The sequence below is a fragment of the Pholis gunnellus genome (genome assembly GCF_910591455.1).
Source record: "Pholis gunnellus genome assembly, chromosome: 11".
In the NCBI taxonomy this organism is placed as follows: Eukaryota; Metazoa; Chordata; class Actinopteri; order Perciformes; family Pholidae; genus Pholis; species Pholis gunnellus.
The window spans coordinates 14,607,415-14,619,056 of record NC_136538.1 but is presented as its reverse complement, the minus strand read 5'-3'; positions in this window follow the sequence as shown (position 1 = coordinate 14,619,056).

The following is an 11,642-nucleotide window of genomic DNA, read 5'->3' as shown; positions in this document are numbered from 1 at the left end:
GGTCTCGAGTCTCAGATTTTGAAGCATCTTCAATCCACCAGGATGAGTTATTACTCTCTGCTGTCAACTGCATCAGCATGTTCAGATAACATGACTTAAGGGCAACATAATACTGCCTGTCCTGTGATGAATTAGCGCTCTCAAACAAGTTCCGAGTCTCTGCTGCTTAAAGTTAATTATTTTCTGACGTGAACAGAAACTAATGGCAGTCTAGAAGGTAGGATAATCTGAAGACATTAGAAAATATATGAAAATACAGCGCATTTGATTTGTAGCTAATATGTTACAACATGCAAAAACTCCCTCTTAAACATTTCCCCTGAGCATTTACCGGTCTTGTCACTTGGCATGAACTCGCCTGTTTTGAGGCAAAAGCTGCCACTGCAAAGCAAATAAATGTCAAAACACTGAGCGGGATCAATACGCCGCCATTAATCTCTCGAGAAGGTATGCGACGCATCAAACTTGGCAGACGCCGTGCACGTCAATCCACGGTTACACTCTTTCTAACACAACCGAACAGCCGCAATTAACACCCTTTTATTCCTCCTGTCATTGCTTTTGTCATTAACGGCGCTGCCCCCAGGCACAAAGATCCAGTTTAACTGTCAGAATCCTCCTTTCAGATCATCTGCACATCATTGCGGCTGATGAACAGCCTGATAAAACAGACGTTTCGCTCTGCTCTCTGCACCTACGAGTGCGAGAAAGAGCTTCATCAGGAGAACCGTGGGACACTGCCAGCCCCCAATGTGAGGTTCAATGACAGAGACGGAGAAACGGAGAAACACGGGAAGACCAAAAACACAAGAGAGGGCGCTCTCGGATCGGATCGCCTCCCACGGTATATCTGGACGGGCGGGTTGCTACTCTTGGTGACCCCGACTCTTCGAGCCACAGATCAGATCAGGGACACGGTGCGGCAGATGTCTTCGGCTGGCGCTCTGTTCCAGTCATGAGTGCTGCTGGCACACATGCCAAAGAACGAGGGGGGGGTGGGGGGCAGTAAAAGGGGCGAGAACAGGGTGGGCACAGAGGAGAAGATGGACGGCGTGAAAAAGGAGGGCGGCGGGGAGAAGTTTGCCGAATAGATTTCATCCGCTGGACGTGATCCGCTCTGTCGTGTCTCTGTCGGGCAGCAACCAGTTTGGTCAGAAAGTGACACTACAAGTTTAGACATACCTCAAGCTGTGACTCTCTTCCTGACTGACCTGGAAGGGGGAGAGGGGGGGAGGAGACCTCACGTGCACTTTATCACCAGTAGTGCTCTTTGTTTTTAAAACAAAGCCCCCGTGTCTGAATCTGCAGCAGACAGGCTGATGAAACTAAAGAAGAGTGTTCAGGAGCCATTGATGTTTCCACACAGAACTCAACATATGACCTCTTCCACTCTTTTTCTGCTTTGAGGAGCAACACGCAAAAAAAAAAAAAAAAAAAAAAAGAAGAAGATGAGAAGAGAGCTAATTATAGCCTCATAGCAGGATGGCCAGGAACAAACTTGATTATCATCATCGTCAAGAAGGCACAAAGGAAACCTGCCGCCTCCCCTCTTCCACCACAATCCAATAGAGAGGCTTTTAGCCTTCGTAATGATTTACAAAGTGACAAGTCAAACAGATTTACTGTGACAGCCTGAAAGGGACCAGCACGAACACCATCATTGCTCACGTGACCAGACCTCCGAGCCCTTCTCCTGTTCCCCTTTCCTCTGCCACTTCCCCTCTCCTCCCCCTCCTCCCCCTCCTCCCCCCCCTCCCCCCCTCCCCTATTTCAGGGGACAGCGAAGAATGAGGCTGGCTCAATAGGGCGGGCAACAAGGCTATTCAATTCCACCCCCCCACCCCCCCTCCCCTCGCTCAACACGAGCCCCCTTCACACGAGAGAGGGAAAAGCTCTGCTTTGTGGAAGTTAGTTACTTAAAGCGACAGCCCACCAGATAAGGATCTGGTCACGGAAAACTTGTGGCGCGGAAGTAAACGGAGATACCTTTGTACAATTCTAACACTATTAACCGAGGTTTATCAAACCTAATGAGCCGTGAATGTGAAGGGAAATCGGAGCGGCTGACAACATTTTCTGCAGCAGCCTTGGCCCCTCCAGTGGCCATGAAACACTATTAAAAACACGTATTAATCTGCAAAGTAGGATCATTAAAACACTATTACTATTGCTTTGTAAATAAAGAAAGTGCTTTTCTTCTGCTTGTGTTTTTTCATCCATATTCATAAGAAGGTATTTGTTGTGCCCTGAGTGACAGGCTCTACATTTGCCTTTCATTTCCTTAGCCCCGAAATATGGAGCAAATTTATGTTTGAGTAGCATCAGTCCCTCCAGTCACCATTCCCCCCATTCACTTTTTTTTCTGGAAGGTGAAAAACACCTTGGCTGTTTGGAGCTTTGAAAACAGAGCCACCCTTTAAACCATCAGAGCTGGCAGCAGAGAGATGTGTGCGGAGAATTCTCAAGGAGCAGAGACCCTCGGGCTACGCAGATTCAGTTTCCCCCTTTCTGGCTTCCAAAAACAAAGGAATTCCAGAGAAAATCAGGGCAGGACCTCAGCCCGAGCCACCACTGCTGCTACTACCCCCGCCTCTCTCTCTCTCTCTCTCTCTCTCTCGCTCTCTCTCTCTCTCTCTCTCTCTCTCTCTCTCTCTCTGGCTCTCTCTCTCTCTCTCTCTCTCTCTCTCTCTCTCTCTCTCTCTCTCTCTCTCTCTCTCTCTCTCTCTCTCTCTCTCTCTCTCTCTCTCTCTCTCACACACACACACACAGCACAGCAAAGGTGCTCTCATTCAACTATCAATAAAACACACCTCCTCTCTTGTTATACAATCATGTTGATTTGACATCCGGGGGGGGGGGGGGCTTCAGTCTGAATGGAGAACCCCCCCCAAATATGAGTCAGACATGAAACGTGTGATGTCCTGACGTGTATCTTTTAACAATGTCAACACAAGCCGTTCAGCGTCCACTGGGGAGCCAAGTTAAGGTTACAGGACGGCTGTGAAAGCAATATGGCCGATCTGTGTACTAACTGTGTACTAACTGTGTACTAACTGTGTACTAACTGTGTACTAACTGTGTACTAACTGCATCGTATGCTGCTACTGTAGCTTGTTGGGATAGGAACAGACACGGAGGTTCCATTACTTCTTTCTACCGAATCTATCACTTTGAAAACTTAACTCGATTGACTAATTTAGGATGTTTTCAAAGAAAAGTTACTAAAGAAAAATGTTTTTTTTAAATAATTATTTCAACATAAACGTTCTCATTGAGTGTTAAAAGTATTACACAGATTGAGGTTTATGTTTTCAATTAAAACGAGACTGAGAGACCAAAGCCATGCTAGCTGCACTGTGAGGCTGCGCTTTGAGCTAAATGCTAACGTCAGCATGCTAACCATGCATACCATGTTTGTAGCACTTAACACAAAGTAGAGTTGAGGCCGATAGGAATATAATTAGTTAAAGTATTGGACTGATTAAAATGCGCTTCATGAAAAGTCAGGGAATCACCAAAGGGATTATAATTCAACCTGAGGGGGGCTTTAACATGTGCAGCTAATTTTAATGGCAAACCACCAACAGTTGTTAGGACATTTAAGACAAAACTAAAACCTCATGGTAGCTTGAGAAGAAAAGCCAGAAGAGCACCAAAGTCTTTGGGGGTTCATCATCTGGGAACTATGAACGTCTGTACACTATGTCATGGCAATCCATCCCATAGTTGAAGAGATATGAATCAAAGTGATTCAGCACGATTCAACGAAAAAACGTCGGGGCGAGTTAAGACATATCTTCTAGACAGACCGTCCCTCTTCTTGTCACTAAGACATTAAACAGTTTTCAGAAGTGCAAAAATAAGCGGAGCATCAGATCTGGATCTGATGAGATCCACGGCCTCTCCCTCACCTTGTGTTCCTCACTCATCCCTCATATTTTGGATAATTCTACAAAATGTAAAGATTGCTAGATATACACAAACATCCTCTAAAAAAAACACAAGTTAAAGTAAATATATGTGTTAATTATAAATACCTAATAAATGTAATGATCCGTTTTAATACGATCTTAAATGTGTAAAATCTAAAATGTCTTTTCCCCTCTAGTGCACATGTTTGAATAGCAACCCAGAATCCTTTAAACAATCATAAAACACAAGGACCCTTGCTGTTTTGTCAATAATGTTTGCCAGATAATTAAAGAGCCCTGGGAGACAATGATAAACATTGTTTAGAGGCTGATCCCTGGCAAGCTCCAAGCAGTGTATCATTGCTGTCTCCGGAATACACACGATTAGCCCGCTCTCATTACTGATATGATAAATGGCGTCTTCCACCGCGGCTTTGCTTTGCTGGGAGGACGTTCTTGTAACAGGGGGAGATTAGGAAAAACAGTGGTGAAACACATTGCCCCTGTAATAGACCGCGCATAAACGAGGGAGATGGGTTATCTGCTGTGCGATCGCAGGTAATGTTTGTGATATTTGCAAAGTCAGGTCCGTGGCCAGTTATAGTACTTTCAACCATACATTATAAATTGCTGAGATTGCCAGTTTAATGAAGTGGACTTCCTTATGTGTTTCGCTCCTCATCACCTCCCTATGCCGGCCTCCTGTGAAGTCGGTGCTGTGGCCTCGGCCCACCAGCCCGTCTCTCACTGCTGTCGGTGTCTCCACACAGAGGTTTAAAATATGCCCCTTTATCTGAGCCGCCCAGGCGGGAAAATGAAAGGGTGTGTCGGTCCTTAGAACCCTGGGAAAGCGTCGGACCAAAGTGTCAAAACTGAGGGGAGGGGCACCGAGCAGGCAAACACACTGCACAAAGTAATAGACTTTCTTTTTCTGTCACTAAGAAATGTTGAAAAACTGTAAGTAGGGAAGTGGAGCTCAAGATGATATGGCAGCATGATTTGAGGGGCTCTTCATAACAACCACAACTGCATTGACAGACAGGAAAATCAACAGCTAGTGTGGAGGCCTTCCTCTCTGCCTTAAAACCTCACCTTCAAAACTATCTTTTTTTTTTATCATGCACTGCAAACACTAATGAAAGCTTCTATTCAATATCCACCACCGTTCAGCCTTTGCACTCCCGTGCACGTGAAAGAATTAAGTGTTGTGCAGAGTGCAGATATTACACGACTCCCTCTCCGCCTCATAACCGGCATCGCGGGCGAAGAATAGACGCCGTCCCTCTGCATTAGTAAATCCTAGTTAATTTACTTTGTCAGAAAACAAGGAAGTATGCGTCCCCGGAGGCCATGTTGGAGACAATTTCGACCGCCTTCAGAGAATCTCTGCCATCACTCTCCGTCTCCCACGCAACCTCGACCAGAAAATCAACACCGCCGCAACACTCGCGGAGAAAAACAGTGCCGACTAGACAAGAGACTGTTTATAGCACAAATGATATTATAAACACAGCATGCGGCGTATTATCTTTACAAAAAAAGATTCACTGCGGGCTATGAGCTACATGCTTCGTGAAAGGGGGATACGTAAAACAAATTCACATTGTCTGAACTCCTATTCAGGATGCATTGCTCTTGTTTGAAAAACATAAACAGGTTTTTTTTTTTTCTTTTTAAACGTATTGACTCAACACAGCAGGTACAGCTCTTTTGCCGGACTGGTTCGTCTAATACCTGGCACGGACTCCAGAGCGCTCTGGCGAGCTGCATGAGGCGCGAGCCGGAGCTGGAGCACATGTCCCGAGCCGGGGCTTGTCAGGTGAAATGAACCCACGCGGGACGCCGTGTAAGGTGCGAAGACCTCCTCTCGGAGGTAAAGCATGCAGCCGGCTCGCGGGCGTGTGCGCCGGTATCAGGAGGGACGAGGCAAACACAGCAGATCAGTGGTGAAAACCGTAAACCCACTGACCCAGCATGAAGAGGGAGAGGGGACTAATTAGTGACTGTACTTACAACTCAAAAGGAGAGGCAGAGAGAGAGAGAGAGAGAGACGAGGAGAGAGGAGGGAGGGGGGAAAGCACACTCAACACAAACACAGAGAGAGAGAGAGAGAGAGAGCAGTTTGAGGATGAGGACAATGAGTTTGTTTAGCTTAAACAGGATTTACAAGCCAAACAGACACACGCCAACGCCACTCACTCAGACACATACTATCTCTTTTTCTCCTCTTTTGCTACCGTTTTCTCTCTCTCTCTCTCTCTCTCTGCCGTCGACAACAGCAGAGCTGAGACAGACTCTGTGAGGATTTCATCAGCAGTTTAAAAAAAAAAAAAAGAAGTGAGGGTAATTGCTTGCGATGGTGAGAAGTCTTGAGTGCAGGCGGCAGCGGTGGGCGAATGGATTGATGGATAGAGGGAACATTTTGTTCCTCCTGTGCGGGCTCCCGACTCTCATATTGTTCCCGGCGAGGGGGCCGGGGTGTCATTTATGATTCAAGGGCCCCGGCCCGTCTCGACGGATGGGAACGAGACATTGGCCATTGTGACGTCCCCTGCACTCGTTTCTCAAAGAACATCAACTCAAACATGCATGAGGCGGTGACAGGGGTGGACCAGCAACTGCTCTCTTCACTTTCTCCCTCTCTCTGCACTCCGTTTTGCTCTCTTGTCTCCCAAAAATAAAAAAAAGCACTTAAGAGGACTGCGTTATCCCTGATGTTGGGAGCGCTCAAGGTTGAAGTGACGGCTCTTCGGAAGCAGGAGTTAAGTTGATGTTTTGTCTGCATTATGCCACTTAAACAGATATCTGTCAACAGCACGACGAGCAAAGACACAGCACGTAATCAGTTCAACGCAAACGTGTAGAGAAAGAGCAAGAAAGAGTTCTTGAAGAACACCTGAACGCAGCACAGCTACAGTTTTCTACGCTGGTCGGCCGCTGCTACTTCTAAGGCTAAATGCCTTGCTCGAGGACTGGTTCACAAAGTCAGGAGTTTACTCCAACCAGCCACAAGCCCAACCGCAGTGCAAGGTTTGCAGCTTGAAGGACGGCGGTGACAGGCATGTGGCATTGAGGTCTTCTGATCCCAGCGTTGACCCACTTTTGGCTCTCTATACCAAACTGATGTCATCGCAGTCCCGTCAGTCACATCTGCTGGTGTGCTTCATTTTCTCTTTATTAGTTACCCTGCAATTACCAGACTTTAACTTGAGTTGAGTTTGGTTTAGGAAGTAGTTAAGTGTCTGAAACCTCAGCTCAAACCGAGCATTTCAGGCTGTAACTCCCTCTAAGCCCCTATTCTGATAAATCAGTCTGTGAAATGCTCTGAGGCAACACAAGTCGTTCCATATTAAAAGACCAAAATAGGCACCTTGAAAACAAAAGGCTCAGTCTCGATGAAAAGTGCCGCCAAGTGGCACCACAAGTGAGACAGAAAGAGAGACAGAGAGACAAGACACAAAAGGCCGACTTCTGCTCGGGACATGAGTGGGTGGGTTCTTGGTTTGATGGCGAGACACCGGCCTACGAGGAATCTGTGTCAAGTGAACCGGCAGCAAGTATTTCACAGCACTCCTCGAACCAACACCAACGGCTGGATGAAATGTCAGGCTGTCAAAACATTGATTAGCGTTCCCCGGGTTTGCAGCACTTAGCGGGCTGCAGCTGTGCCGAACACACGGTAAACAGCAGCAAAAAGGCGGTGCGACGTGGTAAATCGCTGAGTAACACAAAAAAAAGCTAATTACTCAGACACGAGCAATTAGTTGTTTTTCCTGTAGATACTTCTAATCAGTATTAGTTCGGCAGCTTCACAGAAGTGCAAAGAGAGGGAAGCGAGGAGCACTCGCTGCTGCAGTTGCTCTCTCTGCGAGCGATCACCCCGAGAGTTTTGGAGAATAGCCGCAGGCGTTTTAAAACCGATATTTGAATTTCAATATTTTACGGCCATGTTGGCTAATACTGAAGAGCAATCTCTCTATTCCGTCTCACCGTTTGGTTTAGGGAACAAACACAACGTAAACACACATCTTCTTCCTCATGTTGAGCTGCAACTTGTGGCGCTGCCAGTGCCATGTGTCGTCTTTCTTGTGTCTGTTTACGAAGGAGCCGCGTTCCCCGGGACACATTTCCGGTATCATTACGCCGCATAGGGCCCGGACAATCCCGCCTCAGTGTGCATGCGTGCGTCTGCACCCACCCGGCGCTTTTCTTAAACAGTCCAAATTTGATTTCAATGTGAGTGTACTGGAGCCTTTAGCCTTGTTTAGGGAATCAGACACTCTTCTGTCTTGTCTCACAGCCTGGCTGGCTGGCTGGCTGCAGAGAGGCCCCAGGAGGGACAACAGAAGGAAAGAAAACTCTCTCTCACACACACACACACACACACACTTCCAAGTTTCAAACAGTTGCAGATGGCATTAATTTCTTGACCTCTTTCTTTCACAATTCATCAGGTAACCCAGTCTGAACGAGCGTGCCTCCTCTTCATGCTTTACTGAGATGACTTAATGCTGCTTTGGTTCGTCAGAAGAAGAAGAAAAAAAGGAAGTCAAACAGCACTAATTAATGTGCTGTGGCTGACAAGTGTTGCTGCTGAAACAATTTCATTACATCACCGATTTAAATTACCAAGGAGGGGAGACACTGGAGGGTGCACCCATCCAAAAAGTCTGTTTACGCGCTCTCCTAGACCGGCATACAGGGCAGTGGACACAATAACATGAACACCTGCAATCCAATGCAATACTCCAATACTTGCAATACTGCAAATACTGACTGGAGTAAACCTGAAAATGTGTTTAAGCTGGGAACGTGTCCGAATTCTTAGGAAACGGGGCTTTTAGGTGCTTTACACCTCGTGACAGCAGGCCTACATCCGCTTGTTATCTGACCTGCATTATGATAACAGGATAGCAGCACAGTCAGTGAGATAGGGTCGGTCACTGATAGCGGGGAAAAAAAGCTCCACAACAGCAGCAGCAGCAACTGATTTGCTCCCAATCACGGTCCCCTTTAACTTCAGCACCTCACTAAGAAGGATAAAGGCTCTATTTCCCCTCAAAGTTGAGCTGTCCTGTGGCAGGGTGCATGACCCCCCCCCACCCGCCCTCTACTCTGCCCCGGCTGGCCTCACATCCAGATGGGAGGAATTTTTACGGGGAGGGTCCGCCAAAAACTTGAGGCTGAAGGCTGCGCTGAGTCAAGCAGCTCATCCACACTCTCCTGCAGTAGGGACTGAAGAACATGTGGTACTGCTGCTGCTGCTGCTGCTGCTGCTGGCCTCCATCAGGGATTCAGATAGCTCCATGTCAAGGAGGAGAAATATTCACAGTGCATGCAATCAATCGTGAGCGTAAACCATGTCTGGGCTCACTAGAGAGCCCACTTGAGCCCCGGTGAGGGCCCCCTGAGGGTCCCAATGACCTCCTCACATTTGGGAGCCGCTGATCTTTTGAATGACCGCTGAGAGGATCCAATCACACGAAATCAGTATTATCCGCGTGCAGGTCGAGGTAGTACATGATGCATTACATGGTGCTTTAACACCAGCACACACAACAGGGCAACAGAAGGACGCGCGACTGCTAATTGCATTACAACAGGTAGCCGATAATATCCTTGAAGGGAGTCAACAAGCCCACTCACACTACTCACTGTCAGCTAAGTGACATGCTCTCTCAGTTTAGCATCAAGCGATCAGCCACCGAGACGAGACATTCACCCACACACACACACACACACAACTGAGTTACTAGCACATTCCTATCTAGTGTCCACAGAAAGAAATGCATGCACCTATCGTGAAATAATCCTGCAGACACATTGACTGATTCCCCCCCCCCCCCCGGCGCAACTCGTTTTACACACGGCAGAAACAAGCGATGTAGCGGCGCACACACGCCTGCATGTAACGCCGCGGTGGACGCGCTCCGCTGCCGCTCGCGCAAACCCAGAATCTGCCCCCCCCCCCCCCTTTTGAGTTCATCAGCGGCTACGGGAAGGTTTTCTAGGAGGTCACCCTATTGTTAGCAGGTAGTATCCGCAAAAAAAACAACCCGCACACACATTCAAACCTCGCTTTGCAACAAACACAATACACAATAACCAGGCGCGAAACTTACTCTGAGCTCGGACCTCAGTGGCAAAATCCGCGTATTGTTTCTCCAAAACCTCGTGTTTACGGTGCTCCTCTCTCTCGCTCTCCCTCTCTCGCGCTCCCTCCACTTCACAAAAGACGACGCGAGAGCCCCGGAGACGGTGTGAGTGACTGACTGAATCAACTACCGTAGAGCACGGCAAGTTGAAGTGTCAGATTACACTGGCTATTCAGTTACCAGAGAGAGAGAGAGGGAGAGAGAGAGAGAGAGAGAGAGAGAGAGACGTGCTCCGCGGTCGGTAAGAAAATGCGACCTAGATTTTCCGCGGAAGGACACCGAGTGTAAAGGTGTAAGTACACTCTTAATGGGCCGCCAAACAGCACGTTTCACACTGGAGCGGACTGCAGCTCGGGGCTCTGGCTATTGTCTGGTTCTGTGTCGCTTCAATACGAATACAGCCACGTGTAATCAAAGCAGTGAGGTTATCTATTAGGTCATTCAACAATGTTTTCTATTGGTTAATACAATGTAGTTAAATAAACTAAACACTTTGGTAAAATATGTTTAGAAAACATGTTTACGGTAAAAAAAAACCGTTGTACACCTTTTACAACAACAATAATAAGATATTCGTAATAATAAAGAGCTGCAAAGAAAATAGTGAAAACTGCCCATCACAATTCCCCAGAGAACAATTAATCGATTAAAAGTTTCTGGTTCATTTTCTGTCAATCATCTAATTAATTAGACTAAGCTCTAAATAACAATAATAACAGTAGAGTAATATTATTATTATCATTACTAAACGCAATAGTAATGGTAATAATGATAGGCAATGCGGTTATGATATGAGTAGTATCATTATTAGCATAATTCCATCATTAAAAAAGTATTGATCGCAGTAAGTAGTTTTATTAATCTGTAAAAGTCTTCGTTTTGCCCTCACTTGATTTACACCTCACCTCCCTCGCGTGTGCGTGTGCGCGTGTGTGGACGTGTGTTTTTGTGTGTGTGTGGGGGTGTGAACCTTTGCGACCTGCGCCCCGCTCCAGCAGGTCAGCAGGCGGGGCTCCATGTTTTGCGGACGGCCGGTCTCCAGTGGAAGAATAACAAAGACGTGTTTGAGAGCAGCGGCAGGCTGGGCTGAGCGGTGACGTCAAGGAACAATGTCTCCCCTCCCGACACGCACAGCACGCGCACGCACACGCACACGCACAGCACACAAGCTCTTCGCTCTCTTCCTAGTCAGGCAAGGCTGAACTGCCCAGAGGGAGGGCCGCTCAGCTCGCAGTGCATCAGATAAAATCACTCACTACTCATGCTGTGCCTTGCACACAGGATTTGTACAGTGTTTATTTGTTTTCTTTGCAGGAAAAAAATCATAAAAAGAACAATAGGGGGGGGGGGGGGGGGGGGATCAGTTACTGCAACTAAACCATCATACAAATAAAAACACAACAGAAGTAGGCACAGTGTGTGTGCACTTTACAAACGCCTTATTTCCTGCTAGCTGATAAATTTAGATACTAAGATGATCAATGGAGGTGACGAGATCAGGTCTGCTGGAAAGGTAATTCACAATTTCCCTTCACATAATGTCATCAGTCCATGGGGTCAAATTCCTGTCAGCTGC